We start from the raw sequence: 25,991 nt of genomic DNA, 5'->3' as shown, positions 1-25,991 counted from the left end.
AAAAATATAAAAAAGAACCAAACAGATATCCTGGTGCTGAAAAGTATAGTAAATGAAATAAAAAATTCACTAAAGGTGTTCAATAACAGATTTGAGTGAGCAGAAGAAAGAGTCAGTGAAGTTGAAGCTAGAATAATTGGTAAAAAAAAAAATAGAATAATTGAAATTATCAAGTCTGAGGAGGAGGAAGAAAAAAGATTGACGAAAAGTGAATAGAACCCAAGGCATGTCTGGATGTCATCAAATGGATCAATACATGCATGAAAAGGAAGGAGTTTCTAAGGTCACAAGTGGTCAGCTGTCTCTCCCCAGATAGTGTCCAGTTGTCAGTAGTTCCAAACAAAGGCCACTCACGTGAGAGGGTGCTGTCCCATCAATGGGCACACTGGTCAGCAGTGCACCAAGATCCAATGCCCAAGGGCAGCCAGAGGTGTTCACAAGTAGGGCTGCAGAAGTCACACTGCAGCTGCCCACAGCAACAGTCTGAATGCTGGGCTGGACAGACAGGATGCCAGAGCATACCACAAGACTCAACAGCACCAGGAGGTGTTGCTGGAGAACCAAGGCAGCGGGCAGCTCTCAAAGATGGCCAGAGTGCTGGTCACCAATCAGTAGTGCCAGTCAGCACCAATCACAAGGGGGCAGTGTCAGAGACACTAGTGCTACAGTTCTTTGTGAGCTACTGGTATGAACCAATAGTCAACAGCTCTTTGAGACACAGGGACGATGCCGATGGTGCTCCTTGTAGGTGATGTCAGAGTCTGGGCCAAAAGCAGACGCAGCAGCTGAGGCTCTGCAAAAGGTCTACAGAGGTTTGGAGGTCTGGGAGTCTGGAAGTCTGGAAGTCTGCAGAGGTCTGTCAAGGTCTGTCAAGGTCTGCTGAATGCTTCTTCAAAAGCCGACTGCTGACTGCTTCTTCTCTCTTCAGAGGCTGGTTGCTGTCTGACTCAGGTGGCTCCTGTCCTGCCTTTTTTAAGGGTCTCGATGGTCTAATTGGTCCGTTTTCTATCCTAAGCATCTGATTGGTCCAGTTATCACCAGTCAGCTCATTTCCATTTTCAATCTACATAATTAGCTCAAGCCCTTGACTGGCAGCTGGAGACATCAAACCTGATTGGCCCATTTAGTGTAAACCTGATTGGTCCATTTATGATCCTGTTTGATTGATGCCATTTAGCACCATTCAAACTTGTTCCATTTTCAGTGCACATAATTAGCTCAAGCCCTTGACTGGCAGCTGGAAAGCTCAAACCTGATTGGTCCATTTACCATCCTGTAGCCAAATACAAAACAGAAAATCCCAGCTCCTGCTTAGACCACCCTGCATTCAGATCAGGCAGACTCATGGGCCAGAGTGCTCCAGTTTCACCCTCATAGTGTGACCCCGCAATTCCCCAATTGCACTCTAGGTGAAGGAGCTGCCTCTCTGCTTAGTGAAGACAAATCTGCAGTCCTGTGAGCACAATGGAAACACAGCTCTATCCCCCAAGATGGAACTAGAGGGCCTTCCACACACACATGACATTCCTGCCAATGACTCTTGGGTGCAGTGCAGCAAGCTGGCTGCTTTGTTGACTTTTGACTCAGCACACCACTCACTTTGGATTTGGCCCTGTCTTCTCATCTGTGAGGTTTGATAACATGACCTTCCCAACACATGGGCAGGGAGGGTGACTAGAATGAAACTGGGTTCCAACATTTAGAACGGAGGTTAATTCCCAGCATGCAGTCAACATGTGCCTGACACTTCAGGGTGGTGACAGATTATAACAAATGAAAACAGTCTGGTGTGTGAAAGGAATTGCTAGCAACAATTAGCAGGTGTAAGTTAATCTGTAAGCCTTGACTCTGTCACCTGGGCCCCGCTGCTGTTCTTAACACTGTGGCATGCCATCCACCAATACCCTCCCCCCCAGTAGCCACCTTCACCAGCCCAAAATGCATGTCAGTCCTCACTCTCAGTTCTTGCTAACCCCTGGAAGACCATAAGCTTGGCTCCCAGGAAAGGATGGAGAAGAGTCACGGCATGGGCCTGCCTCTGTGAGATTCAGCAGAATCCCACTGACTTTGGGCCCCCAGCAGCGCTGCATCAGATGCCCCCTACCACAAGCCTCCTATGATGCCCCTCAATGGGACAAGAAAGAACAGGGCACACCGGGCAGGGGATCCTTGCCATGTGTCTGCAGGTGCCTCTGACCTGCACCTCCCACTCCTGTGGCCAGGAGGAACAGGCAGTAGACATTTGAAATGTGACTGCTCCAAACCAAAGTGTGCAGTGAGAGTAAAATACATACCACATATGGAAGACTTTGTAGGGAAAGATGATATAAAATATCTTAATAACTATTACATTGATTTATGTCAGAGTGGTTGTATTGGGGCATATTAGGTTAAAAATATGCTCTTAAAATGAACTGCATCTGCTTTTTTACTTTTTAAATACAGCTACTAGAGAAGTTTTTTTTTTTAAGATTTTATTTATTTATGCATATAAGAACTGGGGTCCAGGGCCTCCCGGTGGCGCAGCGGTTGAGCACTGGGTTGCGAAGCTGCCCGCAGCCTCTGCAGCGCCGGTTCATGCCCCGGCTGCTCCCCGGCCACCGGAGGAGGGTCCCACATGGCGCGCAGACCTCTCCTGCCGCCCGCTGCTCCCCTCAGCAGTGTACTTTGGTCCTTCTGCCTGCTCTGCTCCCCGCTCTGGCTCTGGTGAATTCTCTCACCATCCCACGCTTCTGACTGTACCCAGTGCTTGTATGTATAAATAAATAAACCTTTAAAAAAAAAAAAAAAAAGAACTGGGGTCCAGGCCAGAGGTGTGGGGGGAGAGAGGGAAAAGATTCACCAGAGAGAGTGGGGAGCAGACAGGTGGATCTACTGAAACACACTGCTGAGGGGAGGAAAGGGTGAGACAGGAGAGGTCTGCTGCACTGTGTGGGTAGCTCCCTGGTCCAATCGACTGGAAATCGTGCTGCAGTGGCTGACAATAGCTTGATAGTGCTGAGATTTTAACCCTGCGTCACCAGGGAGGCCTATAGAAAAATTGTGTACATGGGGCTATGGGTCCATTCTTTCCTCCAGGGCACCCTGTCCCACACTGTCCCTGGCCCCTGAGCACAGTGAGGCCAGATTGGGAGGCTCCAAGACAGGCGCTGCTGCACCCCTGGCCCTGAAAGCTGGATGGGATCTTACTGGGTAGGGGATGCTTTTCCTAGTAAGGGGTCGCACATGGATAACTTTGGCCCCCAAGCCTACTTGCCAGTCCCAAATTATGAAATGAAGAATCTGAGGTTTTTGAAAGGCCCAGAAGAGAATTGGTGAAGCAGGTGCAGACCTGCTCCTTCAAAGACACCCCCACCTCTGCACACTTGCGCCTGACCCGCTTCATTGTTAATGTGCCTACCTCGCCCTCCCCACAAAATTCGTCCATTTTAGATGTAATTCAATGATTTTTAGTAAATTTATAGAGCTGAGCAGCCATCACTAACAATGCGGTTTTAGAACAATTCTATAATTGCATTTGCAGTCCTTTCCCATCACCCCCACCCCCAGGCACCCACTAATCTACTTTGTCCCTGCCCCATTTGTTACAATGACTACCTTTCCCTCCACTGAATTGCCTTGACATTTTTGTTGAAAATCAATTAGCCATAAATGTAAGGGTTTCTTTCTAGATTCTCAAGTCTGTTCCATTGGATGTGTGTGTGTATCCATATGCCAGTAGCACAATTTTTTGTTGTTTTTTTTTTGTTTTTTGACTGAAGCTTCATAGTAAGTTTTGAAGGAGGAAAATGTAAGTCCTCTGACTTTGTTCTTTTCCAAAATTATTTTGACCGTTTTTTTCTCTCATGGTAAGCTTGCCAGTTTCTATGAAAAGACTGCTGGGATTTTGAGAGAGAATTGCCATTTTAATAATAGTGCATCATCCAGTACATGGCCATGGAGTCTCGGTTTGCTTAGTCCTGGCTGATTCCCTCCGCCAAGCCGTGGTTTTCACTGCACAGGTCTTGCACTTACAGCATCAGGAAGCTCAGGATCTTGGGGGAGAAGGGTGGGTGTAGGGGGCAGGCATTGCAAAATGAGGGTGAAACACTCCCTTATGAAGTCCCTGAAGAGCAGAGGGGATTTATTTTTATATACCTAAAAATACTCTAGTAAATGGAGATGTCCCCTTATCACAGTAGCATATTTGGGGTCAGAATGGGGGGATTGCAATTGTATGGGGAATATAAAAATAAAATTTATTAATTAAAAAAAAAAAAAAAGAACTCAGTAAACAGATTGGTTACCGTTGTTCTGCTGTCAAGACAGCCACTCAAAAAATGCTAAATCCTGCTCGCCCTCTGGTGGCCATGTCTGGCATCATTGCGGGATGGGACCTGTCCAGGAGCTCCTGGTCAGAGACCCCTCCTGAGGGGCTGTGGGGTGGGAAGGAGGGTTGGGAGAACTGGACTGGGAGGTTGTGGGAAGGGAGGAGGAGTCTGGGGTGGGGGGGGGGCTGCGGCGGGTGCTGAACCCCAGTTGCAGCCAAGAGCCTTCTGTCCTGAAGGGAAGGCGGGACCTTAAAAATGAACATGGCCTCATCCATGTTGCTGCAAATGGCATGAGTGTATCTGTTTTGATTTCTGAGTAATGTTCGATGGTGTATATGGACCACATCTTCTTGATCCAGTCATCTATTTTTGGGCATTTGGGTTGTTTCCAAAGCTTAGCTATTGTAAATAGTGCATGGATGGATCCGGAAGGGATCCTGCTCGGTGAAATAAGTCAGAAAGAAAAAGAAAAATACCGGATGGTCTCACTCATAACAGGAATTTAGAAAACCTAACTAAGGGATCGGGAAAAATACTAATTATAATAAAGTAAAAATCAAAATCAACAAGCAACTATAAACCAGACACACTACAGGGGGCGGAGGAGGGAGTAGGATCAAAACAAGGGTGGTGAGAATTGTATGGGGAATATAATCAAGATGAAAATGCATACATTGTGCGAAAATGAAAAATGGTGTAAAAAAATATATAAATAAAAAAAATTTTTTAAAAAAAAAAAAAAAAAAAAAAAGGGTCTCCCCTGGTGGCGCAGCGGTTGAGCGCTGGGCTGCGAAGCCGCCCGCAGCATCTGCAGCGCCGGTTCAATCCCCGTCGCCAGCGAGAGTCCCACATGGCGCGCAGACCTCTCCTGCTGAGCCCGCTGCTCCCCTCAGCAGTGTGTTTCGTGGGTCTGTCTGTTCTGTTCCCCGCTCTAGCTCTGGTGAATTCTCTCACCCTCCCGCACTTCTGACTGTACCCAGTGCTTGTATAAATAAATAAATAAATCTTTAAAAAAAAAAAAAAAAAAACAATGGTGTGGTGAGCAGAAAAGGGTTCCTTCACATCCCAGTCACTGGGAACTGGGAGTGAGAGCTTATGTGGCAAAAGGGGACTTTACAGGCGTGATTAAGGACTCAAAATAAGGAGAGTACTCTGGATTATCTGGGTAGGCCCATGTAATCATGAGGGAAAGAGGGAGACAGGAGAGGAGACCTGAGGACATAAGAGGCTAGAGTGATACAGGAGCTGCAAGCCAAGGAATGCAGGCAAACAGAAGCTGGGAGAGGCAAGGGAACAAGTCTCCTTCAGCACTGCCAAAGGAACACAATCCAAATGACACTTGATCTTACCCCATTGTGTCCCCTCCAAATTCACATGTTGATGCCCCTAATACCTCAGAATTTGCCTGTATTTGGAGATAGGGCCTTTAAAGACGTAGTTAAGAGAAAATGAGGCCATTAGGGTATTCTCTAATCCAATCTGACTGGTGTCCTTCTAAGAACAGGATCTTGGATACAGAGAGACACAGCAGGGGCACGCACGTGCAGAGGAGAGCGTCACTGAGGACACCGGGAGAAAACAGCCACTGGCCTGCAAGCCAAGGAGAGAGGCCTCAGGAGAAACCAACTGAGCTCACACCTTGATCTCAGACTTCCAGTCTCCAGAACAGTGAGAAAATAAGTTTCTGTTGTTTAAGCACTCTCACTGAGTTCTTTTGCTGTATCATTTGGATTTCTGACCTCCAGAACTGGTATAATTAATCTGTACTGCTTTAAGCCACTAAAACTACAGTCATTGTCACAGCAGCCGCAGGCAGTAGCGATCAATCACGTAGATGGGAAAGCAAGCACAGCAGGAATCCCAGCGGGATGTTCAATCTCTGCAAGTGCAGGGGAGAGAGAGCAGCTCAAACTGTCAATGTGGCCCAGCCAGCTGGCCAGCAGGCACCAAATGGCCAGACCACTGGCCGGCATCGTGGGGTCCAGCCTGATGACTCCAGCAGTAGGAAGGGAAGGCTGAAATGTAGGGAGTGTTTCTGATGATGACCCCTGGAATCTGAGCTGCAGAGAGGGGGGTAATACCCCAGTCTCCCACTCCCACCCCAGAGCAACTACATCCCTAAATGTGTATTTACTAATTCCTTATTATTCTACATAGATTTTTAATATCTTTTTTAATCCCTACACATGATAATTAGTTCTGCATCCTGGGACTTTCGAAGAAGTAGCTTCGTGCTCTAAATCTGTAATTTGCTTTTCTTAGTTGACATTATTTTTGACAGAGCCCTAGGAAGTGGTGACATTTGTAAGTCACCCTCGCTGGTGGACAACATTCCACTTTAATGACTGGATACAATTTTCTTCCCCATTCTTGTGTGGACCTTTGTATCATCCCCAGGCTCTGCTGATGTTATCTGCCCTGGACAACTGAGCTGTTTGAGAGCCACTGAGACTTAGATTGTGCCTGAAGTCAGTCCTTCCACCGGATGCAAGCTGATTTCCAAAGTGGCCACGCCGTCTGGGTTCAGGTTGCACATCTTTAGTGTGTGTGCATGTGTGTGTGCAAGTACAAGTGTGTGTGTGAAAAGAGCAAGTGACTCATACGACTACTACTTCTGTACTGATATAAAGAACATTAAACACACAGAAGCAATAGAAAAGGTGGAGTAACTCTGTGGAAGGTGGAGTAGTTCTATGTCTGCCTGTCTCTCAGCCTCGGATGTCAGAGGTAGAAACCAATCCTTTGCTACTGCAGGAACGTCCATTGTCTGGCATTTCCTATCTCCTTTCCTAAAGCCAACCCAGGCACATCCATAGGGAAAGGACACCCACAAAGAGGAGGAGCCTCAGGAAGCTCTAGGACAAAAGAGAAATAGCTGTTTGATTTGGTGAGTATTCTCAATAATCACATGGCCAGCAATAATGTTTTTTTTTAAGATTTATTTATTTATGCATACAAGAACTGGGGTGTAGACCAGAGTTGCAGGGGGTGGGAGGTGAGAAGATTCACCAGAGACAGAGTGGGGAACAGAACAGGCAGACTGACTGAAATACACTGCTGAGGGATGCAGTGGGAGAGACAGGAGAGGTCTGCTGAGCCATGTGGGTTAACTCTTGCTAGCAGCAGCAGATCTGGGATGGAACTCCTGCCTACTCCTGCCGGGCTGCAGTGGTGGCGGATAGCTTCATAGTGCTGCATCTTAACCCCTTGCGCCACCAGGGAGGCCCAGCAATAATGTTTTAATTGTATGGGGAATATAAAAATAAAAAAAAATTATATAGTCTTTCATTGCTTTCTATCATCCATAATCCATCTACCCTCTTTCTTCTTTTCACCCTAGAGTATTGCCAGGTCCTGGAACTATGTTAACTATATGTCTAGTGTGGACATCTGACCTTATGCTTGGTTTTAAAAGGGATGCCTCTAAAGTTTTAAGTTCAGTAGATGTTATAGGGTTTGGTATATAACCTGTAACAAAACAGTAAGTTCCCTTGTAGGTCCAGTTTGCTAATAGGTTTTGTCTATTTTTCTTTCATGCTTTCAGTGGATAGATCAAGTCTGGGTGCTTTGTTTTGCTTTTTTCCTGGTGCTTTAACAACAGTGCACTCTGGTTTTTATGGCATTTGTTTATGTATATTTCTTAAATTTAACAGAATCTATTTTTTCCCTAAATTCTCTCACTCCTGCCACATCTCCCACCTCCACCTGTCCTGAGTGTCACTGGGGAGGCTTTATATTTATTTGTGACAGATGGGCCCACAGTGCGTTCTATTATCCTGGGTTTTATTAAGTAAAGGCATTCTGTTTCTATGAGAACTGAAACAGAAAATCTCAGTATTCAGGATTTCATTTATTAACTCAAAAAGTGGAACATTTTTTCATGACAACTTAATGTACATTTCTTGTTCTGTTCTGCCTTTACAGTTTTCTTTTTTATTTTCCTCTATTGTGCAGTATTTGTTGGCTGTAGAAAATAAAAACGTAGAAAAATATGGCAATCACCTCAAATTCCCAACACTGAGCTGAGTCATGTGACCTGTTTGGCTTTGTAGTCTTTCAGATTCTCCCCAGCTCTCTGTCACACAACTGATTTTTTTTAAAGATTTATTTATTGATGCATACAAGATCTGGGGTACAGGCCAGAGGTGCCAGGGGTGAGAGGATTCACCAGAGACAGAGTGGGGAACAGAACAGGCAGACTGACTGAAATACACTGCTGAGGGGAGCAGCGGATAAGGCAGGAGAGGTCTGCTGCACCATGTTGGTAGCTCCCTGGCCAGGTATCGAACTTGTGCTGCAGTGGCTGTGGATAGCTTCACAGGTTGCGTCTTAACCCCTTGTGCCACCAGGGAGGCTCCACACAGCTGATTGTGGAGATATTTCACCTGGCTGTACATACCATCCCCAACAGGAAAGCTTCATTAGTGAGGATTAACTCCATCCCCAAACAAACCCCAAAGAACTACAATGTGAACATGGATAGGACTTTGTTTCTTCACAGGGATGCAGGCTCATAGCTCTTTGCACTGCCATCCTAGAACAGGATGGCCCAGAATTGCTGCTAGAGCTCCAGCCATCACACACATGTTCTAGGCAGCAAAAACAAAGAAGGGTGTATGTTCTCCTTATTTAGGAGAGAACTCAAAAGCCACACCATGTTTTCTGTACTTATCATTGGCTTAAATGTACTCACAGTGACTACACAGAGTTCCACCTGCTAGAGAAGCTGAGAAGAGCCTTTGAGGTGGCACTTGGATGCCCCCATTCCTGATCAATGTGCTTTAACTCAGGAAGAATGGCTCATCTCAGTTCTTCAGAGGATAAAAATTGGTACTGGGCCTCCCTGGTGGCACAAGGGGTTAAGACGCAACCTATGAAGCTGTCTCCAGCCACTGCGGCACCAGTTCGATCCCTGGACAAGTAGCTACCCACAGGGCACAGCAGACCTCTCCTGTCTGGCCCTCTGCTTCCCTCAGAGTGTATTTCAGTCAATCTGTCTGTTCTGCTCCCCACTCTGTCTCTGGTGAATCCTCTCATTCCCCACACCTCTGGCCTGTACCCCAATTCTTATATGCATAAATAAATAAATCTTTGGAAAAAAATGGGTACAAAAAAATGTCACTTGCTTGAAATTTATTGGATTATAAATTTTGGTGCTGTGTATTGGAGAATACAGAAGTCCCCCTACCCCATTCCTGGTTTTGCTTTCTGTGACTTGTTATCTATGGTCAACCACAATCCAAAAATATTAAATACACTAAGACATCTTGAGGGAGAGCTCATTCCCATAACTTTTATCACAGCAATTATTAGTTGTTCTGTGTTATTATTAGTTGTTGATCTTACTGTGCCTAATTTATAAATTAAAATTTATCATAGGTATGTATAGAAGAAACGTGTGTGTGTATGTGTGTGCGTGTGTGTGTATGTGTGTTCAGAACTATCCGAGGTTTCAGGGGGTCTTAGAACCAATCCCCGCTGATAAGGAAAGACTAGTCTTTTGGGGACATATACTAACATATTTGTCTCTAGACTCCTACTTCTTCAACTGTAAATTGTTAGAGTTATTTCTACTTAAGCCTTATTCTTGATACTACCATACAATTTCTTTCAGATATTAATATCAGGAAATACACTTTGAATAAACCCCCATGTTGCAATACTGGCAAGGAGACATCTGGAGCAGGGGGGCAGCCTTCACTGAAATCTTGATTTTGTTCTCAAATTAAGCTCAGAGATGACAAGACCCCTCCAAAACCAGGCAGACATCTGCATGAGCCTTTGGGATTTTCCACTTTCCATTTCAAATTGGGAGGAATGTCAAAATTCACTTATGACCACTTATATATTTTTTTCAACAAATAACAGTTTATCTTTTCATTCTTCCAATAATGAAAATATTGAGTCTCCTGCTGAGAAGAGAAAAAAAGAGTATGTAAATGCCGAGGCCACTGACCCCTCTTAAGTCACAGGAAACAGAAGGAATCTCAGTGGTTTATGTGGGTACAGAGACCAGAATGGCAAGATAAACTCCCCAAATACTTAAAAAGCTGTTCAATAGAAACTGCCCTACACAGAGGACTATGCAAGACAAGTAAAAATAAGGGGCAGCAGTGGTGTGAGACAGGGTTGTACATGTGAACTTCCTTCCTCTTCTCTTTAGACATGAATTGCCCTTCTAGTTATAAATGCTGACTCCTTTGCCTCTTTCTAGATTTCTCTAGAAGCAGTATCTGAGGCACAACCATTCTTCCTCAGATATTATCAGGAAAGAAACAGGTAACTTTGCTTATATATTGGACTGTGTAGGAACTTGTAAGGGAGATGAACTAAACAAAGAGTGTCTGCTTCTTGTGTCTTCCAAGGCAGCAGAAAGAACTCAGAAACTTCATGAGGCAAGAAAACTCAGATGGAGGTACCAATCCGATCTGCCTCATTAACTCTGGTTGTATGGTCTAGCACACCCATTAGCAAATTCCAAAAACCTCTTCTTGAGTAATACAAAGATGGAACTTAGAGAGATGTGAGGAAGGTCATGGCAGGTTGGTCAGATTATTTTAAAGTATTAGTCTTTTAACAGATCCTGCAAAGGAAAAAAAAATAGGGGGCCTCCCTGGTGGCACAAGGGGTTAAACACAGCACTATGAAGCTATCCGCAGCCTCTGCAGCATGAGTTCGATCCCCAGCCAGCTAGCTACCCACATGGCCCAGAATGAATTCTCCTGTCTCGCCCACTGTTCCCCTCAGCAGTGTGTTTCAGTCAGTCTGCCTGTTCTGTTCCCCGCTCTGTCTCTGGTGAATCCTTTCACCCCCCCCCGCACCTCTGACCTACACCCAGACCTTATATGCATAAATAAATAAATCTTAAAAAAAAAATTCCTCCAAATGGTTGTATCATAAGTGATCTTTTTCAAATTCTTTTGACTTCACTTTATTTTTTTGCATAATAAATTGACCCAAGAATAGGAAGAAATTCATCTGCTATACCTATTATTTTGTTCTTCATTCCTTCTTATTCTTCCTTTCTTTTTTTTCATTTCCTCCCTCATCTAGCTCCCCCCATTCCGCCCCCCCCCCCTTTTCTTTTGATAAGATGAACAAAGAAGGTGGAATGCTAAAGCAACAGTGTTGGTAGCAAGTTGCTGGGAAGGACATGGTTGATATGTGTTTGAGATTTAGAACTCTGACATCAGAACTGGGGGATGATCATGATACCATAGTTTAGGCTGGTGGACACAGCAAGGTTAGGGTTCAAAGAACCTCAGTGTAAAAACTATTATTTCCTGCTTCCTCAAAAGAGTTAACGATCCTCTCTGTAATTGCTGGCATGACTATAAGGCTGTTAATGAGAGTCTCCAGGAGACTGAGTTTGGCCTCATGAAAGCAGCACAACAGTGATATTCCACTGGTGTAAGCACTCAGCATCTAAGTCCCCAGAGATCATCCCTCTGAAAACTGGGGCACAGACAAATCCTAGGAGATGAATTAGGTCAGAGGAGCTCGCAGCACCCAGTGACTTTATCCTCAGTCTGAAGAGCCAGAAGAAACAGACCCCCAGTCAGTAGCCACATTACTTGGTGCTCTGGTTGTTCCTCCTCCTTTTCCTTCTCTCTCTCTCTCTCTCTCCCCCCACCCCACCCACCCCACTCCTCACCCACTGCCCCTTCAATATTCATCCTGGATCTTTATAGTGGGGCTAAAGATTCCTGATAGTGAGAACTACCTTGTCTCCAAACAACACATGTTCCCCCACTTAAGGTAGCAGAAGCTATTCCGTTCTAAACCATTCCCTATCCCGTTTCACACACAGCCCAGACTAGGGTGAGGCAAACATGGCAAACAAATGCCAAAAAAAAAAAAAAAAATCCATAGTGAACAAAATACCAACATTTCAAATGAAAACTGGACTAGCATTACTGATTTTTCTTGATCGCTTGGCTCAGCACAGCACAGTTACTGATCCTTTCTTATTTAAAATGTTATTTATCATGGATTTTTGGCACTGATTTTGATTTCTAAGAAAATGACATTTAACTATTATCTTGATTACAAGTTTTGGGGGGGCATCCCCTTAAATTCCATTCCTGTGGGCCTGCCTCCCCATTTTTCATCAACTTCTTGAACAAGGAGGTCAATAGCCTTGTTGACTTGGTCTAAATCCCCTGCTAGCCTATGAGTCATAACACATAGGACTCTCCATTTTCTGGACCTCTTGAAAGCATGAAGGAAAGAGGCGTGAAAGTAGAACGATACAGAAATGCCCTTGAGTGGTGAGAGCTTCTGTTTATAAACCACAGCACTTTTTTTTAATCCTATTTGAATTGTTATCTATTATCTTTTTTTTTTTTTTTTCATAAAAGAGAAACTGATATTCCAAACTGCATCATGGGCAATGTCAGGGACATCCACAGAAGCAAGCAACAAGTTCCTGCCCACTTTGTTATCGTGTTTCTCACCTTAAAGGAATGTGACATTTTTCTATATGAGAGGTCATAAAGGTAAGGCAAGAATAACATAAGTATTAGTGTGTTAATCAGAACCTGACGCGCAACTGTTGGGCACTGGCGGCACATTCGTCAGGTCTTCAGAGAGTTTTCCCTGTGGCAAAAATGATTATGGCCAGCGATTTTTTTTTTCATACAAGATCTGGGGTGTAGGCCAGAGGTGTGGGGGTGTGGGTGATAAGAGGATTCACCAGAGACAGAGTGGGGAGCAGGAAAGGCAGATCAACTGAAATACAATATACACCGCTAAACGAGACAGGAGAGGTCTGCTGCGCCATGTGGGTAGCTTCCTGGCTGGGGATGTAACTCAAGCCACAGTTGTGATAGCTGGTAGTGATGAGACTTAACCCCTATGCCACCAGGAGGCCCTGGTCAGCGATTTCTACCTGCATTACAATGTCATCACAAGGGCAAGTTTGGACAGGAGTTTCTGGATTTTGAGGTTAGACTGGAGAAAAAGCTAAGATATGCCAACAGTGCAATTATTAAAATGATATCATGATCAGAAAAAAGGCTGATGTACACAAGAGTGTAATGAAAGTCCTGAAGAGGGTTATTGATGACAGTGAAATTACAAAAGATGATGATGCTTTTGTCATCTCCCCTGACAGGGTTGCAATTGTAATTGGAGATGAACATATTTCTTTCACCACATCAAAAATATGTTCTCTTATTGAGATAATCAGTCAGAAGATCCTGAAGGCTTTCGAGTGTTTCATTATTTGGCACAGGAATAAAATGTTTAGTTTTTAGCCTTATTAGATTACATTTCAAGATTAAACTGATCTAAATATATGTTTCTTGAAGCTGTTATATTTAATTATGAAATAGGTAAGAAAGGATTTGTCATTACAGGATTGGGATTTTCATAAATGTGAAACAAAAAAATTTATATGCAAACTGAAAATAAAATACATAAACAGGCTTAATGGTTATCTGCACTCGTGTCCAAGCGGGTTCGAGAGTCCCCACACACATTAAATTCTATAAATAAAAGCTGCCTTTTACTGAAATTGCTCCAGTAAAACATATTGAAGTCTGAAAAAAGAAACCTGACATACGCAGCAGAACACACCATTGTCTCAGATGTCAGCCTCTGCGCATTTCAAGGATGCAGACCAATGGGGCACGAACGTCAGCATGCCCCTCCGACCCGCCCTAGGAGTCGCTGTTATCCTCAACTTTAATAAATCCTTTCCTCTCTGTCATTTTACTACATTTGTGCTGTATCCCAAGAGGACTGACTTTGTGAGCCCTTGAACATTCTCCACCCATGGCCTTGTGCTGGTGTCCTCTCGGGTTCTTAGGATTCAGCCTCAGCCAAGGGGTCTATCTCTTCAAACAAGCCTTTGGATGTTGACTCCTTATGATAAGACACTAAACTCTATGGGGAGGAAGGAGAATCAAGACCGTCAGTGTGGTTTTACACCCAAACCACAACCATCCTGGTACTTCCTGAAGTGTCAACAGCCCCCGGGCTTGCTCCCTCCTTTACCACCCTGACCTGGCAATCATGTGCAAAAGAGATCCTTTTTACATTTAATTAGTTCCACATTTTTATTTTTTTTAAAGATTTATTTTTATTTATTTATACAAGCACTGGGTACAGTCAGAAGCGCGGGAGAGTGAGAGAATTCACCAGAGCCAGAGTGGGGAACAGAACAGGCAGAAGGACCGAAGTACACTGCTGAGGGGAGCAGCGGGCAGCAGGAGAGGTCTGCGCGCCATGTGGGACCCTCCTCCGGTGGCCGGGGAGCAGCTGGGGATCGAACCGGCGCTGCAGAGGCTGCAGGCAGCTTCGCAGCCCAGCACTTAACTGCTGCGCCACTGGGGAGGCCCAGTTCCACATTTTTTAAAAAGATATTTATTTATTTATGCATACAAGAACTGGGGTGTAAGCCATAGTTGGGGGGACAGTGAGAAGATTCACCAGAGACAAAGTGGGGAGCAGAACACGTGGACCCACTGAAATACACTGCTGAGGGGAGCAGCAGGCGAGACAGGAGAGGTCTCCTGCGCCATGTGGGTCAGCTCCCTGGCTGGGATCAAACTCAGGATTCAGTGGCTGGCAATAGCTTGACAGTGCTGAGACTTAACCCCTTGTGCCACCAGGGAGGCCCAGCTCCACATTTTTTATTAGCACAATATTGACCTACTTATCCAGCCCACAGGGTAGAGAAAGTTCTAAAATCTCAAAGTGAAATTCAACCTTTTGGAGGTTAATTTTGAATATGCAAAATATACAAAGCATTCATAAATGTTTTACAGGCATATGTACAAGTTCACACACTTTACAGAGTGACTTATACAGCCTAAGTCAATGTCCTTGCACCTAGGACATCCTTGTGAAACGGTTCTGTGTCAAACCCCACAAAAGTTAACCTCTCCTCTTCATTTCAGTGTGGCTGGTTACTGTAATAATTAAGCCAGACTATTCAGCCTTGTCTTTGGTAGATGGTTTCTGCTTTCTTGCCAACCTTGCCTGAAAACCCATTTTAAGCTAAAAGCTAGAAACTGCAGGTCCAACAAAAGACCATCTCAAAGCCAGGGTAGAGAGGACTGGATCAGATACTCAGCAAAGGACACTACAAAAAAACTCATGGGAAAGGAATTTGTAGCATCAGCAAACATACCTGTAAGGCTGTCCCCAGGAAATAAGTGAGGGTTTCTAGGCCTCTCAGTTCAGAAGCAAGTAAATCACCATGAGCCTTTGGCTGGGGGACTGACATGTTTGGGGACCCCACAGAGATTGGCTTGTTGCTGCATCATGGGTTGGCACTGCACTGTCCTCTGTGTGCCTGGGGAGCAGTCATGTGTCTTTGGTCAACAGACCCCCCAAAATGACTGATGAACTGAGTGAATAAACAGTGGTATGCCTATGGTCTCAGTAGAGAAAAAGGTGAATAAATACCCAGTGCTAGCCCAATGTATCTGGTACCCCCCCACCCACCCACCCACACACACACACACACAAAATGGGATCACAGACTGGGCTCTCATGCTTGGGGAGACGTCTGCAGCTCCCACTTCTCCAGAGTCATCATTTGCTTCAGTCCTGCCTAAACTGGGGTATTGGCTACAAGATGAAATCCTACGTTTTGAAGCAACCAAGACAATTCACTTACAGCCCAAAGCAGAGAAAATATATGAGAGTCAGACTGAAAACCAATGAGATGGACCAAGGAGCCAGCTGGGATCCTGGCCACAGCAGCTGAGCATGTGGAACCTGAATGACAATTCTTGGATTCTTCCATCAGCTCTGCCACAAGTGAGGGGTTGGACCTTGACAGGCAGATAGGAACTGGGACCCTGGGAGACATGAGACCTCCAGGAGACATAATAAGAGAGAAAAGTCAATAACAAGAAAAAAGTCAGGCCTCCCTCGTGGCGCAAGGGGTTAAGATGCAGCACTATGAAGCTATCCACAGCCACTGCAGCATGAATTCGATTCCCTGGCCAGCCAAGGAGCTGACCCACATGGCGCAGCAGACCTGTCCTATCTCACCCGCTGCTCCCCTCAGCAGTGTATTTCAGCCAGTCTGCCTGTTCTGTTCCCCACTCTGTCTCTGGTGAATCCTCTCACCCCCCATACCTCTGGCCTACACCCCAATTCTTATATGCATAAATAAATTAAAAAAAAAAGATAAAAGCTTATGACACTACACTGGTTATTCTTCATTAGGACATTGGCCAATGTTGACCAATCAATAAACTGCACAATCACTACAGCTCATCCCCTAGACCCAAAACATGAGCTTAACCATAAAAACCCCAGAGTTGGGCCTCCCTGGTGGCACAGGCAGTTGAGCACAGCACTGTAAAGCTGTCCGCAGCCTCGGCAGTTCCAGTTCAATCCCCACCAGCCTCAGAGCAACCCAGGGCGGCAGACCTCTCCTGTCTCACCCGCTGCTCCTTTCAGCAGTGTATTTCGTCAGTCTGCCTGTTCTGTTCCCCACTCTGTCTCTGGCGAATCCTGTCACCCTCCTGTGCATCTGGCCTGTACCCTGGTTCTTGTATAAATTAAAAAATAAATCTTAAAAAAAAAACCCAGAGTTTCACCAGCAGCAACCCATTCAGCACTCCTCTGGAGGTAGCGCTACTGTTATCTGTCCTTGCATAAATCTCAGGCTTGCTCGCTGCTGGCAGGAGTTAATCTGTTTCTTTAACCCTTGCAGCTTTGCTCCCAGGAGCTGGCCTGCATCTTTTTTTTTTTTTAATTTTTTAAAGATTTATTTTTATTTATTTATGCAAGCACTGGGTACAGTCAGAAGCGCGGGAGGGTGAGAGAATTCACCAGAGCCAGAGCGGGGAGCAGAGCAGGCAGAAGGATGGAAGTACACTGCTGAGGGGAGCAGCGGGCGGCAGAAGAGGTCTCCACGCCATATGGGACCCTCTGGGGAGTAGCCAGGGATCGAACCTGCGCTGCAGAGGCTTTGGGCAGCTTCGCAACCCAGCGCTCAACCGCTGCGCCACCGGGGAGGCCCTGGCCTGCATCTTTAAATAAACTTCTTCAGCTTACCGCTGTCTGCATGTGGTGTTTCAGTTCTTCATTATACCGGCCTGTTCCCAGTTCGTCATATCACCACATGTCACATTTTTGGGGACTCATGCACAACAACCTCCCAACCAATGCAACACAAGCAAGCTGTGCCTCTCTGCATCTCTCTTTTTCCATTCTATAGAATAATAAGGGAGAGTCTCCCCCTTGGATTCCATGAATCTTTTTTTTAAGATTTATTTACTCATGCATACAAGAATTGGGGAACAGACCACAGTTGCAGGGGGGTGAGAGGATTCACCAGAGACAGAGTGGGGAGCAGAACAGGCAGACTGACTGAAATACACTGCTAAGGGGAGCAGCGGGTGAGACAGAAGAGGTCTGCTGCACCATGTGGGTTAGCTCCCTAGCCGGGGATCAAACTCATGTTGCAGTGGTTGGCGACAGTTTGATAGTGCTGTGCCTTTAATTCCTGTGCCACCAGGGAGGCCCAAGTGTCTATGAATCTTAAATGAGTTAATACATTCAAAGAACTTAGGATGCAGCAGACATATGGGTGCTCACGGAGCATTTCTATTTGGAAGACCTCAAGGAAGTGTGCTTCTTTGAGTTTTGGTCCATCTGTCCATCTCAGCCCCATTCTGGAGATCAACTGAGCTCATAGGTCAGTGTTTTGTCAGACTCACTCACTGATGACATGGGAGCAGGCTTGTGAAATCACTGAACTGTGTTGTGTTTCTCTAGTTTCCTTGACAAAGTTGTTCCCTTCCCACGGCAGCTCTACACTGCTGCTGGAGACCCCCCGAAACCACATGCCTGTCTAGGCCCTGACCCTGCCTCCAGTTCTTCAGGGCTGGAGTTCTGCTCCCCAGCAGTAGGGTGGGTGTGCAAGCAGCCATGGCTAAGCTCTGATAGAAGATGGCCCTAGACACGTGTCCCAGTTCTCCTGCAGAGAGCTATTTGCTGGCACATCGCTAAGTGTTCTGCATGAGAGATTCTTCTGTCACGATTCTTCTCTTGTGTCTATCATTTGGGAATTATAAAGCAAGAATGTCCCCCATTACCATTTCCGTTTTACCATCCTTTGAAATAGTGACTACCCATGTCAATAATTCTCCTGGCATGTCCTTAATTGTTTCTGAGGGTACATTTTTAGTAGTGGAATTATTGGATTAGTGTAAGAATTTTGACACATGGCCAAATAAGACCTCCAAACGGGTTGCTCCCAATTTATACTCTGACCAGCAATAAATTAGTATTCCTATTTCCTAAGCCCATGTCAACTCATTGCTTCTCTATATCTTTATGTATGACCGATTTCATAGATGAAAAATAGTATCTCCATGAAATATGAAAATTCCTATAAAAGTTTATCAGTTGGCTGCTACCAGAATAATGTTGTGTAACAAACAGCTGCAAAGCCTCCATGGCATGTGAAATTTTGTTCCACATTCACCCACCTGTGGGGTGGCTGGGGCAGCCCTGGCTTCAGAGTGGGATCAAGTCTGCTCTCTCGGTTTCTCATCTGGGGATCAACACACAAGCAGAGCATATTCCTCTGCTGGCAAAGGCAGAAACACAAGAAAACAAAGTCTGCTCACATAATAGCCATGAGACTCATTGGCCAAAGCAAGTCACCTGCCAACTCTAATGTCAAGAAGTAGGAAGTCTATGCCACTCATCATGATGCCATTGAGGCCCTATGCCACAGCTTAGGAACAAAGCATTTAGCCACAGTGAGGCTAAAGATTACTTCACATGTGCATGAGTGGTATTTCTTCCTTTGGATTATTGCCTATTTGGGAGTGCTTTGTAATAGTTGGCAGGTCTTAAATATAATGGTCAGGAAAGGTAAAAGTCCTAGGCAAAAGCTTTTGGTCCCAGTAGCACAGGGCTGAGTCAGGAGTACCCACCCTCCAATTCTCTGTGCCCCAGCCCTGCTCTCTGCCTGCAAAGCTGCCTGACTCAGCCCGAGTGAGGGAAAAGTCCATCTCTTTCACCAAGGACTTCTTGGCCAGAGGCATCACCACTGTCCATCCAAGACAGCCATGGCCCCAATCAAGCAGGTGTAACATGACAGCAAGCAGATTGCAGCAGACTGTAGCACAAGAGCATGGTAAGCAGTATCATGCACATCCCCAAGGAGCAGAGCATGCCATCCTTCTGATGGGGCAACTTGACCAACATCATCTGCTACTTCCCCACCAAAGTCCTGTACTTCACCTTCAAGGAAAAGTAAAAGTAGGTATTTTACCAGCAATCTGGCCTGCAGCAGGGTGGCCAGGACCATCTCTTTCTGCTTGGTCTACTGCCAGAACTTGTCTAGCACTGATGTAGGGAAGTCAGGCACAGAACAGGAGTTCAAAGGTCTGGGACTCTGGTGAAGGCCAGCAAGTTGAACAGCATCTATGGCCTATACCAGGGCTCCAATATCTCCATACCAGACATCATCGTCTACCGGGCTGCCCACTTTGGCACATATGACACAGTCAAAGACATGCTCCCTGACCACAAAAATGTACACATCTTGGAGAGTTGGATGATTGCCTTACAGTGACTGGGTTGGTCTCCTACCCCTTTGACACCATGTGGCAGCACATGATGAAGCCGCAAGAGAGCTGACATCATGTACACCAGTACTTTCCGCTGCTATAGGAAGATCTTCAAAGGCAAAGGGGGGAGGGGCCTTCACCAAGGGTGCCCAGTCCAGTGTACTGTGCAGTGGTAGGGGGGTGGGGGAGACTTCATGTTGCTCCTATATACTAGATATTCGCTCCATCACATAGATTCTCCACACTATGGACCATGATCTTTGAAATTCTAACCTTCCTTGACCTGGCCGGATCACATGGAAGGCTCTAGAAAAGGGTTCATTGTGATCACAGCCGTTGGCACCTGGTCCCATTAATTGATTAAGGGGGTTGGCAGAAGCACTACATCTCTGACCTTCTAAAATAAGGCAGCTGCATTTGGTAGACCTAAAGTCCAGGCTTTTAGGACACAAGCTGTGTTTAAGTATTTATTTAAAAGAATCATGTCTCTATTTGTACTTAAGCATTATCCTCTTTTGCACAGCTGAATACTTGCAATTATGTTCTATGTTGGGCATTCCATGGCAAAACAATAAAAACAGGACATTGAAAGAAAAAAAGATATCCTGAGGCAAGAAAGAGCTTGTGACATTAAGAGAATGGCATAGGGCCAAAGGGAATAGGACAAGGATACAGGAGAGGCAAGAGCGGACTGCGGACCCAGGTCAGTAACATGCTCTGATGTAAAGTGCGGGGAGGCATGGTTCAGCAGACCTCTCCTGTCTTGCCAGCTCACCTCAGCAGTGTATTTTGGTAAATCCATCTATTCTGCTTCCAAACTGTCTCTGGTGAATCCTCTCACCACCTGCCCCCCATCCCCGCACCTCTGGTCTACACCTCAGTTCTTCTATGCATATATAAATGAAAATAAATCTTTTAAAAATAATAAAATTTTTGAAATGTGGGGTGTATCTGAATCCAGAAAAGCAACAGGAGACCTCTTCTCAGGCTCTTAGTTCAGAGGAGCAGCAGTGAAGTGGTGGGTAGCAGTGGGATTTAGACCTGGACCAGATAAGAGATGGGAGAGAATCGGGAGCCAAAACCTGAGCCTTCACGTAAAGCTGACTCTGCTGAAGTAGGATGCTGATGGAGGTGCATGCTTTTTGAGGTATTATCATCAGTCATTCTATTTTGAACATTCTCATTTTGATATAGTCATTAGACATCCAACCAAATAAGATAGTTGGAGGCCAGCCTTGGATCCAGAAAAAGAGGCTGGAGACAGCATTTTGGAGATTTAGCATACAGAATTTAAAACCATGGCATCAATAACATCACTGAGGGACTACGAGGGTCACCTGAAGGTGCTGCTGCCACCTCAGGAAAAGAAGGTAAGACCTGGGGTCTGGGGGGTAATATTGTGAAAGAAGCAAGGAGTGGCACTTCATATCAAGTGGGAAAACAGCTTCAAGAGGAGGAAAGGTGAGGTAAACTGGAAAAGTTGGGAATGTGAGTGTGATGGCTAACTGGGTGTTATTGGTGGCAGGGTTGTTTAGTTCAACATGGAAAATAAAACTCAGAGATCCTCTTCCTTTTCTCCCAATGGTGGAGGAAGCCACAGCTCTACACATCACTGCTAAGGACACACACCCAGTCCTGGGTCTCCAGTTTGATGGGTCAGAATTTGGCCAGGCTTCCCCTTTCAATCCCTCTGCACCTTTGCTCAAGACACATTAAGAATACTATCACTTTGAGGAAGAAAAAACAAATGTTTATTTAAAAAGAAATTTTGTTTTCAGAGACCAAGAGCCAAAGACCTGAGACACCAGGCAGAAGAAGCTGAGAGAAATGGATAGAGAATATGAAAAGTATATTTGATGGAATATTACACAGCTGAGAAAAAGATGAAATAGTGGCATTTGGGACAAAATGGATGGACTTAGGCGATTATGTTAAGTTAGTCAAACAGAGATAGATATTGGTTGGCTTCACTCAACTGTGGGATATAAATAACTAAAAAAAAAAAAACATATTCAGGCAAAATATAGCAGGAATAAATCTTGAATTCAGTGAAAGGATATAATGGTTACCAGAGGGAACAAATTGGGGAGTGGAAGGGATGGGGGAAGGGTTATTGGCATGAGTGGTTGCTGGAGGGTGAATCAAACATATATGCATATGAAAGAACAAAATGTAACCCCAAAAATTAAAATAAAAATTGAAAAAAAAATTAAATACTGACAATTAGGAAAACTGACAGCAGTGGTGAAGAAAAAGCAAAGCAAAGCCAAATCTTCAGTCATCAGTGAGAAGAGCTGCAGGTGCCCTAAAGGACTTGTTTCCTGCAGATGCAGCCTCTTAGCATGCTCCTGGGGTACCTGTTTAGGGTGTCCAATGTGAGGCCACTTCCTTCTGGGGGAAAGTCCTCTCACCATGTAGCACAGTCTATTGCCTGCTATGAGGGGAACACCGAGTGAGTGGCAGGACTACAAAGGCAAACTATTGTGATGCACAGGGCATGAAACTACAGATTGGCTGGCTGGGTGTGGGGAGGGACTTGAAGAGAGGGGTGGGGCTGAAAGGAGGCGATCCTGGTGAGAAGGGAGCTACATGTAAAGCTCCTGTAGAAGCTCAATCGCTTAGCCCTGACAAAGATAATAAAAGAAGACATATATCCCTTGTTTTCAATTTATGGGGACACCACAGGAAGTGAAGAGATTGCAGAGAACAAGGGCAGAGCCTTCAAACACACTGTCCATATGATAAAGGGCAGCAAGGGGCACTAAAAGTGGCCAAGGACACTGCCCAAATAGGTTACCCATCACTGTCTAAGTTCTTCACCTGCACGCACAATTGCAAGATTACTCAGGCTCAGGGAACAACAACAATGGGATTTATTTAACAAACCAGGGGAAAACAAAGAGTTACTGAGGCCCAAAATGGCCTTTACCTCACCTGAAGCAGAGTCCAGTCTTTTTCAGTCCCAAATAAAAGCTGCTAAAATGGCTTCTTCCCGCCACTAAGGACACAGAGCTCCTCTCCTGAACAATAGGCCACGTGTCCAAGATGGCGTCTTCCTGCCACTGCCAACCTGCAGCATGCAGCAGCCAGACTCTAGGACAGGTTCTGACTCACAAAGACAAAAGAAGACACAATAGGAGAGGCTCCTGCAGCTGCCGGATAGCCCCAGCACAGCACCAGGCAAGCAACACTCAAGAGAGCAGCCGTAGTGGCCGAACAACCCAACAAACAGCCACACTCATGCAGCTGGGCAAGGTGCCCAGCTCCACGTATTTGCCTTCTCTGCCAACCTGTAACCACAGCAAAACCGGGAATAGTTTCAGTCACTCAGCTAATTGCAAAGCCTCCAAGGTTGGCTACTGGAAGCCTCCACCTTCAGAAGCCCACAAAAGCCTTCTGGAAGATCGGCCCAGTGGGGCCCAGAATCCGCTGACCCCAAATGCTGAAGATCCGAAAACCTTGAATCCCTAAGACTGAATGAATCCACCACTCGTCCTTCTGCAGTCCCTTATATTACTTACCAGTAGCCCCACCCCAAAATGTGATACTTTTTTGCATTTTTCCTAGGGTTCTCTATCCTCACCAGCAACCCCTCCAGGGGGTACCACCTGTAACAGTCTTTTGGCTTCAGCCACTGGAAATGCCAGTAATGCTCTGGTATCTTCAAAATGGCCTCCCCACAAACTATATCTGAGCCTCCATACTTCCCAAATAAACTTTCTCTATAAAACCAAGAAACAGTCAAAAACCTGAGCCAAAGCACAACCTAGTTAACAACAGATAACAGTGAAGGAAGTGAGGCCCATGGCCCCTCAGGAGAACCAGTCTCCAATGCACCCCAGGATGTCTGGAAGGAGGTTTAAGGGGCTCAGGATAAGACTGCCTACAAGTGGGCCTCCCCGGTGGCGCAGCTGTTGAGCGCTGGGTTGCGAAGCTGCCCGCGGCCTCCGCGACGCCGGTTCGATCCCCGGCTGCTCCCGGCCACCAGAGGAGGGTCCCACATGGCGCGCAGACCTCTCCTGCCGCCCGCTGCTCCCCTCAGCAGTGTACTTCGGTCCTTCTGCCTGCTTTGCTCCCCGCTCTGGCTCTGAATTCTCTCACCCTTCTCTCACCCTCCCGCGCTTCTGACTGTACCCAGTGCATGTATAAACAAACAAACAAACCAGCAAACAAATAAATAAAGCATGCCTCTATAAAAAAAAAAAAAAAAGACTGCCTACAAGTGGTCCTACAGAGCCCAGTGCTTTTGACAAGTTTGCAGAGGTGCTAGTAGCCCCCAGCGTGAACACCTAAAGCCTGGATCTGGTTGCCAGGAATTCTGAACATGTAATTTTGGGAGCCATTTTCTTCTGGGGAGTTTTCCATGGGATGGCGGGCTGGAAACAGCAAATAACTTTCATTTGGCCATCAGAATGGTGCTGTGCGGTAGCAGAGATCCCCAAGGCATGGAGAAGTGTAGGGCCCGTGGGAAAACATAAAGATTTCTCAGAGTTTCTCAGACTGTTTCTCACTGTGACCGTCTGGCACAGGTGGCCTGGTAGATAACATGTAGCCTTGAGATGTAGTCAACATGTGCAGAGAGCACTAAATAATAACTTAGCTCTGATGTATAGTTTGCATGCTCAACATATACCTCCATAAACTAGGTCTAAACTCAGCCCTGTGCCAGCTTTGTCTATAAATCATATAAAAGCTAATAGGGCTCCTCCAGGGGGCCTCTCATGGCCACTTGCTGGAATGGAGCCACTGCTGCAGCCGGAGCCAAGACGTACTACCGCTGCTGGACACTGTCACGGTTGCTACCTGTGTGTCTCCTGCTGCCTCATAGTAAAAGCTTGTTCCTGCTGCCCAGGGATGAGGAGGAGACCTGACAAGAAATTACTTTATTTCAGCTTTCAGCTGGTAGATGATGGTGGCAGCCCATGCTCACTAGCCCTCATTATTCCCTAACTTCTAAACTCTACAGAGTGACTCTGCATCGTCACAATAGCCTGGTGAGGTACGTCCTGTGATTAGCCCATTAGTTGGGAAGTACAGAGAGGTTAAAGGAACTTGCCCAGGTCCCACAGCCAGTGTGCAGCAAAGCAAGGAATTGAATGCAGATTCTAGGGCTCAAATCTCTTCAAGTGTGACTTGCTCATCCCTGGGAGTGCCCTGACTCCATTTCATTTTTTTTTTTTTTAAGATTTATTTATTTATTTATTCAAGCACTGGGTACAGTCAGAAGCACGGGAGGGTGAGAGAATTCACCAGAGCCAGAGCAGGGAGCAGAGCAGGCAAAAGGACCGAAGTACACTGCTGAGGGGAGCAGCGGGCGGCAGGAGAGGTCTGCGCGCCATGTGGGACCCTCCTCTGGTGGCCGGGGAGCAGCCGGGGATCAAACCAGCGCTGCAGAGGCTGCGGGCAGCTTCGCAACCCAGGGCTCAACCGCTGAGCCACCGGGGAGGCCCTGACTCCATTTCTTTTGACGCTCACCCAGTGGTCAGCCTGGCTCGTTCCTACTGGTCCCATTGCCTCTCCCTGGGAGATGAAGGACAAGTCTGAGGACCATGAGAAGGGAGGAAATTGTATCATGCAGCCATGACAAGGAATGCTTCACATGTTAAGTCTTCTCTTTGATGCTAGGACTCCCGTAGGCAGATGGGGTATGGGCAAGAGTGGTTTGGTGGAGGGAATAAAATAAAAAGTAGGTGGTTCCCTGGTCTCAGGTGTTCCTGGGGAAACAGGAGTCTTCTAGGTGTCCGAATGCCCTACAGTTGTTCTTTTTTTTTTCCAATGGAAAGATTTATATTTAGAGTGCTGTGTGTGTGTGTGTGTGTGTGTGTGTGTGTGTGTGTATAGTGGTGGAGAAACAGAGACAGGAAGAGGAGAAAGAAAGGGAGAGAGAGTGAGAGACTAGAATTTTCCCTTAAATAAAAGTAAAAACTTTATTATTGATTCATGGTTCAAGAGGTATTACTGTGATTTTTTTTTTTTGATCTCTTGATCTGTTGCCCTAGGATTTATTCCCTTACATTCTCTCTTTTTTTAATAGATTGATAAATAAACACATAGCAGTACTGCTGTATGCCTACGAACTGTATACCAAAAGCATTTCATAAATATTTTTTTAATTTTTTTAAAGATT

The 25,991-nt window shown here is 45.7% G+C and overlaps 2 pseudogenes; both read left to right on the top strand.

Moving 5' to 3' along the window:
- Window positions 1-726: 726 nt before the first annotated feature.
- LOC119234662 (protein mago nashi homolog 2-like) lies at window positions 727-13,604 on the top strand (annotated as a pseudogene).
- Window positions 13,605-15,739: 2,135 nt separating this feature from the next.
- LOC119234661 (ADP/ATP translocase 3-like) lies at window positions 15,740-20,040 on the top strand (annotated as a pseudogene).
- The last annotated feature ends 5,951 nt before the right edge of the window (window positions 20,041-25,991 follow it).

This window comes from Talpa occidentalis, unplaced genomic scaffold (assembly GCF_014898055.3).
Source record: "Talpa occidentalis isolate TD23 unplaced genomic scaffold, MPIMG_talOcc4v2.1 talOcc4.8, whole genome shotgun sequence".
Classification (NCBI taxonomy): Eukaryota; Metazoa; Chordata; class Mammalia; order Eulipotyphla; family Talpidae; genus Talpa; species Talpa occidentalis.
This window is presented reverse-complemented; position numbering and strand designations above follow the sequence as displayed.